At 36.9% G+C, this 7074-nt stretch overlaps 2 pseudogenes; both read left to right on the top strand.

The window, feature by feature from the left end:
* The first annotated feature begins 243 nt into the window (after positions 1-243).
* LOC116209009 lies at positions 244-3960 on the top strand (annotated as a pseudogene).
* Positions 3961-3980: 20 nt separating this feature from the next.
* LOC116209008 lies at positions 3981-7074 on the top strand (annotated as a pseudogene).

Raw genomic sequence — 7074 nt, 5'->3', positions numbered from 1 at the left:
TCCGATGGATGAGCGAACTATCGGAAAATAGGACTGTCCCTGTGGTACACTAGAAATGCCGGTTTTGGACGTTGTTGAGCTCTCTAGTCACTCCGTTGCCCTTTGGTGACCCTTGGAGTCCTTCTGTCGTATGTACATGTCATCTGCTCAATTTTGCCGACTTGAGGATGAATAGTGATTTCTGGCTATGCCGAGTCGTTTTCTGTGATGATGCTCAAGTCGTAACATGGACCACTGCTGATAATGCAGTTCAACTTGGTGAGCCAAAATGGGATGCTGACAGGTATGAGCCGATTTCACCCTGCATTTATTACACGGGACTTCATAAACTTTGAAAAATCATATGTAGATTATGCATATGTACTTGAATAATTAGCAATCGTATAAGTTCTCTCGTAATGCAAATAACACTTGAGACTCTTTAATAAATGTCATAAATTATTCGTTGGTATTCCAAAGATTATTTCAATCGAGGAGCTAACGGTTAAAAAGAAAAAGTAACACAAAATAATTGTACTGTGGAGGGGAGGATGAGAGAGTTCAATTTACATGAAGTCTTTGATAAACAAAGTAACATAATAAATATTGGGGGGATGAAGGCACCATATGGTCCTAGCCGGATATAATTGCTACAGAGGATATAATTGACTAATTCGAAGACTTCACTTAATTTTAATTTCCTCCCTCGCTCCCTATAAGTATGTTCGCTTTGCGCTCTTGAAATTCCACACCCACATATGCCATAATCCTCAGTAAATACATCCAAACTCAGCCATGTCATCACTACACGTTCTTCTACTCCGTGCCACCTGGCCCTCATTTTCGTGCTCGCAACTTCTCATCCTCTTGTCGGACATTCTTATGTCACTGCTAGCAATAGTTTCATTGGAAATGATCGAACCGCCGCTGGGGTTGAGGCGGAGACACTCTTGAAATGGAAATCCAGTTTCAAAGGCCAAGGCCTGCCTCTCTTGTCCTCGTGGAATACTACCATCACATCCTGCAGCTGGGTGGGGGATATCATGTGATAGTTCTCGAAGAATCGTGAGCTTGAACATGTCTGGCTATAATCTGATTAACGGTACGCTCCAAAACCTCAACTTCTCCTCCTTACCCAACTTGACCACTCTCGTGCTCATCAATATTTCTCTGTCCAAAACCATCCCTCCGAGTATTGGTAACCTTTCCAAGCTCTACCACCTCAACTTGTCCGGTAATCACCTTTCCGGTAATATCCCACCCGGCATAGCAAACATCGCCAATTTGTCTTATGTCAATTTTTATGACAACAATCTCGAGGGAACCTTGCCGAGCGAATTTGGTCTTTTGAGATCTATTCGATTTCTCTCCTTAGGATACAACCAGCTCACCAGCACTATTCCTTATTCAGTTGGGAACATGAGCAGCTTATTGGAGCTATGTTTGTTTCACAATGAACTTGTAGGTTCCATTCCTGATTCAGTCGGAAGGTTGGGCAATTTAACCAACTTATCTCTTTATGAGAACAAACTCTCTGACCATATTCCTTCTGCCATAGGCAACTTGAGTAAGCTTAATTATTTACGTTTATACAAGAATCAGCTCAATGGCTCAGTTCCAAGAGAAATCGGGAAACTCAAATTACTCACTGATTTAGCTCTTCATGATAACAAGCTCTCCCGCCATATTCCTTCTACCATTGGCAACTTGAGTAAGCTTAGTGTGCTATATTTGCACAAGAATCTATTCAGTGGCTCAGTTCCACGAGAAATCGGGAGGTTGGAACCACTTAGTGAATTAGATCTTTATGGGAACAATCTTGAGGGAACCCTGCCAAGAGAATTTGGTCTTTTGAGATCTCTTTGATTTCTCTCCTTAGGATACAACCAACTCACCGGCACTATTCCTTCTTCAGTTGGGAACATGAGCAGCTTATTGGAGCTATGTTTGTTTCACAATGAACTTGTAGGTTCAATTCCTGATTCAGTCGGAAGGTTGGGCAATTTAACCAACTTGTCTCTTTATGAGAACAAACTCTCTGGCCATATTCCTTCTGCCATAGGCAACTTGAGTAAGCTTAATTATTTACGTTTATACGGGAATCAACTCAATGGCTCAGTTCCAAGAGAAATTGAGAAACTGGAATTACTCACTGATTTAGCTCTTCGTGATAACAAGCTTTCTAGCCATATTCCTTCTACTATTGGCAACTTGAGTAAGCTTAGTGTGCTATATTTGTACAAGAATCTGTTTAGTGGCTCAGTTCCACGAGAAATCGGGAGGCTGGAATCACTCACTAAATTAGATCTTTATGGGAACAATCTTGAGGGAACCTTGTCGAGAGAATTTGGTCTTTTGAGTTCTATTCGATTTCTCTCCTTAGGATACAACCAGCTCACCAGCACTATTCCTTCTTCAGTTGGTAACATGAGCAGCTTATTGGAGCTATGTTTGTGTCACAATGAACTTGTAGGTTCCATTCCTGATTCAATCGGAAGGTTGGGCAATTTAACCAACTTATCTCTTTATGAGAACAAACTCTCTGGCCATATTCCTTCTGCTATAGGCAACTTGAGTAAGCTTAATTATTTACGTTTATACGAGAATCAGCTTAATGGCTCAGTTCCAAGAGAAATCGGGAAACTCGAATTACTCACTGATTTAGTTCTTCACAATAACAAGCTCTCTGGCCATATTCCTTCTACCATTCAACTTGAGTAAACTTAGTGTGCTATATTTGAACAAGAATCTATTCAGTGGCTCAGTTCCACGGGAAATCGGGAGGCTAGAATCACTCAGTGAATTAGATCTCAACGAGAATGAACTCTCTGGCCAAATTCCTTCTACCATTGGCAACTTGAGAAAGCTTGTGTTGTTATTTTTGTTCTAGAATCAACTCAGTGGCTCAATTCCGAGAGAAATTGGGAAGCTCGAATCACTCATTGTTTTAACACTTGTTGGAAACAAACTCTCTTGCCATATTCCTTCTACCATTGGCAACTTGAGTAAGCTTGAGGAGTTATATTTGAGCCAGAATCAGTTCAGTGGCTCTCTTCCCGTAGAGATGAACAATCTCACACAGCTAATGAGCTTGCAGCTGGCTAGTAATAGCTTCGTCGGTAACCTACCTCCTGATGTATGTAGTGGTGGTCTGCTTGAAAATTTTACCGCGCGGTCTAACTTCTTCACGGGTCCCATTCCACAAAGTTTGAAGAATTGCTCAACTCTATTCAGAGTCAGGCTTGAGAACAATCAACTCACTGGAGACATATCAGATGCCCTCGACACATACCCGAATCTGAATTATCTTGATTTGAGTTATAATAAGCTCCACAGAATGCTTCCTGCAAAAATTGCTCAATACAACAATTTGACCCTCTTGAGAATCTCCAACAACAATATTTCTGGGGCTTTACCTTCTGAGCTTGGGAACATGAAAAATCTTAACGTCCTTGACCTCTCAACAAATCATCTTTCTAGGGGAATAACAAAAGGCCTTGCAAAACTTAAGGCACTTTTTGAACTTTCATTGGAAAATAACGAATTCACGGGGAGCATCCCTCCTGAGATTGGGACGATTTTGACTTTGCGAAGCCTTAGCCTCTCTAAGAACAGATTGGTGGGCCCCATCCCTAAGCAACTTGGCAATTGCATTGACATTTTGTCCTTAAACTTAAGTGGTAATGAATTGCATGACAGTATTCTCGTCGAGATAGGCAGTCTACGATCTCTAGGAAGCCTCGATCTCAGTGGACACTCCTTGGTTGGAGAAATACCTTAGCAGTTTGGACGATTGCAGAGTTTAGAGACCCTAAACCTCTCACACAACAATCTCTCTGGTGAGATTCCATCCACTTTCATATGGCAGGCTTGCAAACAGTTGATGTCTCCTATAACCAGTTGGAGGGTTCGATACCCAATATTATAGCCTTCCGTAACGCTTCGATCGATGCTGTGAGAGGTAATAAAGGCTTATGTTGAGGAATTGTGGGTCTTAAGCCATGTCCCTTGGAGAAGGGAGATGGGAAGTTGTTGGTGATTTTGCTCCTATAATTGCTATTTTGCTTCTTTTAATGGTCACTTTTGGATTTTGGTACACTGTGATTGGTCGGACCAAAAGAAATGCGGAGGACCAATTGGTCTCTACCAATGAGAATTTGTTTGCAATATGGAGCTATGACGGAGTAATAATGTATGAGAACATCATCGAAGCCACTGAGGAATTCGACTCAAAGTACTGCATTGGGTCTGGAGCATACAGGAGTGTTTACAAGGCAAGGTTGTCGACCGATCAAATTGTTGCGGTGAAGAAATTCCATATTTTACCGGACAGAGACATAGTTGGCACTACTGGTGAGTTATCAAAATAAAAATTCTCCCAATATTTCACAAATAGCTTAGGGTATGAATTATCAAAAATGGGGAAAACTTCTAAGTGCTCAGGGAAGAAACCCTTTGTTACATACTTATGAGACAATTAATAATTCTTGCAAACATGTTGAAGCATGAAGAAAGCTATTTCTCTTTTCATGATGTTGTTTTTTCATATCACGCTAGGCATAGAGATATCACGGCATAAGGCTTTCAGGAGCGAAATTCGTGCTTTGACAGAGATCCAACACCGTAACATTGTCAAACTATATGGATTTTGCTCGTCGCCGAGGCACTCGTTTCTTGTGTATGAGTACTTGGAAGGTGGGAGCCTAGAAAATCTTTTGAGCGACAATGAGACTGTAGCAGAATTTGGGTGGCTCGAGCGCAGGAATGTGGCAAGAGCATGGCAGATGCACTGTGCTACATGCACCATGACTGTTCTCTGCCTATAATTCACCGCGATGTATCTAGCAAAAATATATTTCTCGATGTGGAGTATGAGGCCCATGTATCGGACTTCGAGACAGCAAGATTTATGAAACCAAATTCATCAAACTGGACTTCATTTGCCGGCACATTTGGATATGTCGCTCCAGGTAAGGACTCTTTCTCGAATAATTGTGAGATAATCTATATCTATATATCTATATAGATATAGATTATCTCACAAAATATATAGCAGACTATATACATTTATATACATTGCGGAACATATAGATTATCTATACAACATATTGCACTGCCACGTCATCATATAATAAGGAAGTTTTTAGATATTTAAGCTAAACATGTAAACTTTTAATTAACTAAACTAGCTAATATTCGAAATAATTTAAATAAGTGATATATATTCAAGTAGTATTATTTTATTCCAATTAAAAGTTAGAAGGTATTCAACATAGTTCAAAAAGGCATGTCAATGTTTAAAAAAATTAAAAGCGGTAATTACATTATATCAAGATATTTAAGACAATCTAAAGAATGTCACTATATATCTCTACGTAATATACTATCTAATATATTGTCAACATAGTATCATAATATATTTCTATATAATATATATACATGTATCTTAGTGTCTCTAAAATATATTTTTTTCGGTGTGTACCCTAGTATCCAGAGCCCAATGGGATCTGACTAATCCAGTCGGGAGATCGAGTATTAAAGGTTATTCTCCCTCTCAACAGTCTCTAAAATATATTCTTTATTTAAACATAGTACAAGTATATATTCTCATTTTTGAATTATTAAGTGGATATTCTTATAGTGTTTATAATATTATGTTTCCTTTTATTGTACTTGGATTTTTCTGCTTTGGTTGTGTATATATATATATATGACCTCCATTTTATCTTCATTTATTGAATATGAATAGGTGAATTTTGTCTGAGTGTTCTTATTATCCGGTAATGCATTTAATTTGTATCTATCGAAATTTTCTTTTCCATTGTGATTCTCTTTAATTTTTTAATTTTATTTAATGATTCATAATTGTGCAATACTTTTTCTTACTTATGTTTAACATTGATGATACTTGGTGAGTACTTTAGATCTTTTCTTATTCTTTTATTCGTCAAACTTTACAGATTTGCCAAATAAAACATATTTCATTATGTCCACACGACTCTTTATTAATCCACTTTTAATTTTCACTAAGAGATTTACTACATAGTTTGTAATTCTTCAATTTTTCTTTGTAGGATAATTCTTTTTCTTTAGAATCAAGAAAATCTTTTTTTTGAAGTTAGATTTTTTTGGACAAATTAGATTTTTCTTATATTTAATTTTTCACATAACTTTTGCGTCAGTGTTCCATTAACATTTACTTTCATCTTGAAAGTTTTAAAAAATATTTAATTTTATTTTAGACTTTCTCCAAAAATTTCCTCCATATGCAAATGATACAGTATATATTTTATTTTTTTAATAATTCATTATATAATTCTTTTTGATACATACAATAGACTATGTCGAATAAACATGTTAATAGACAAAATAAATTAACGTTTTATGGTCTTACATATTGTAGTCTATTTATACACTGCATATATTGAAATTAACAATTTTCACAATAGGAATTTATCATAGTGATTAAAAAAAGAGTCAATTGTTTCTTTAAGAGATGATTATACTGTATAATTGTTTTCTCTATTGTTTTTTGGTTTCCTAATACAGTTATCGTAGATTACATCTTCAACTGCTACCATATCATCGAATTGAAATTAATTTCAGGTCATAATATTTCCTTATAATCATGGAGGAAATAATTTTCTTTCCTTGGATACATATAAGTATCTTGATAATTATTTTTCAGTTATTTTACTTTTTTAAAATAATTATCTTAGATTGTTTTTTGTTTTCGGTGCTTGAAAAACAAACCAATTTCTCTCCCTTTTTTCATCTAATTATTTTCCAATTTGAGAGGTTTGATTTCGTGAAAGTTTCCTCTTTACCCCATTCAAAGGTATTGATATATTCATTGTGTTAGTACGTATAGTTGCTGCACTTTCTTATTTGGAATAGCAAATCTTTGGACTAGTTGATCTTTATACTGAAGATAGCAGTTTCATGTTTAAGCTGCAGCCTAAATTCACATCCAAGTTCGCAACAAGTTTATCAAAGTCTATATGCTCGAAGATTAACCACGGCCGAGTGATTCCTGGAGATCAATCCAGGAGAAGTATAAGTTCATTTGAGGAACTCGAGTTCGTGAAACTTTGA

Source organism: Punica granatum, chromosome 5, assembly GCF_007655135.1.
Source record: "Punica granatum isolate Tunisia-2019 chromosome 5, ASM765513v2, whole genome shotgun sequence".
NCBI classification, from domain to species: Eukaryota; Viridiplantae; Streptophyta; class Magnoliopsida; order Myrtales; family Lythraceae; genus Punica; species Punica granatum.
The sequence above is the reverse complement of the archived record's forward strand: the minus strand, read 5'-3'. Positions and strand labels throughout refer to the sequence as shown.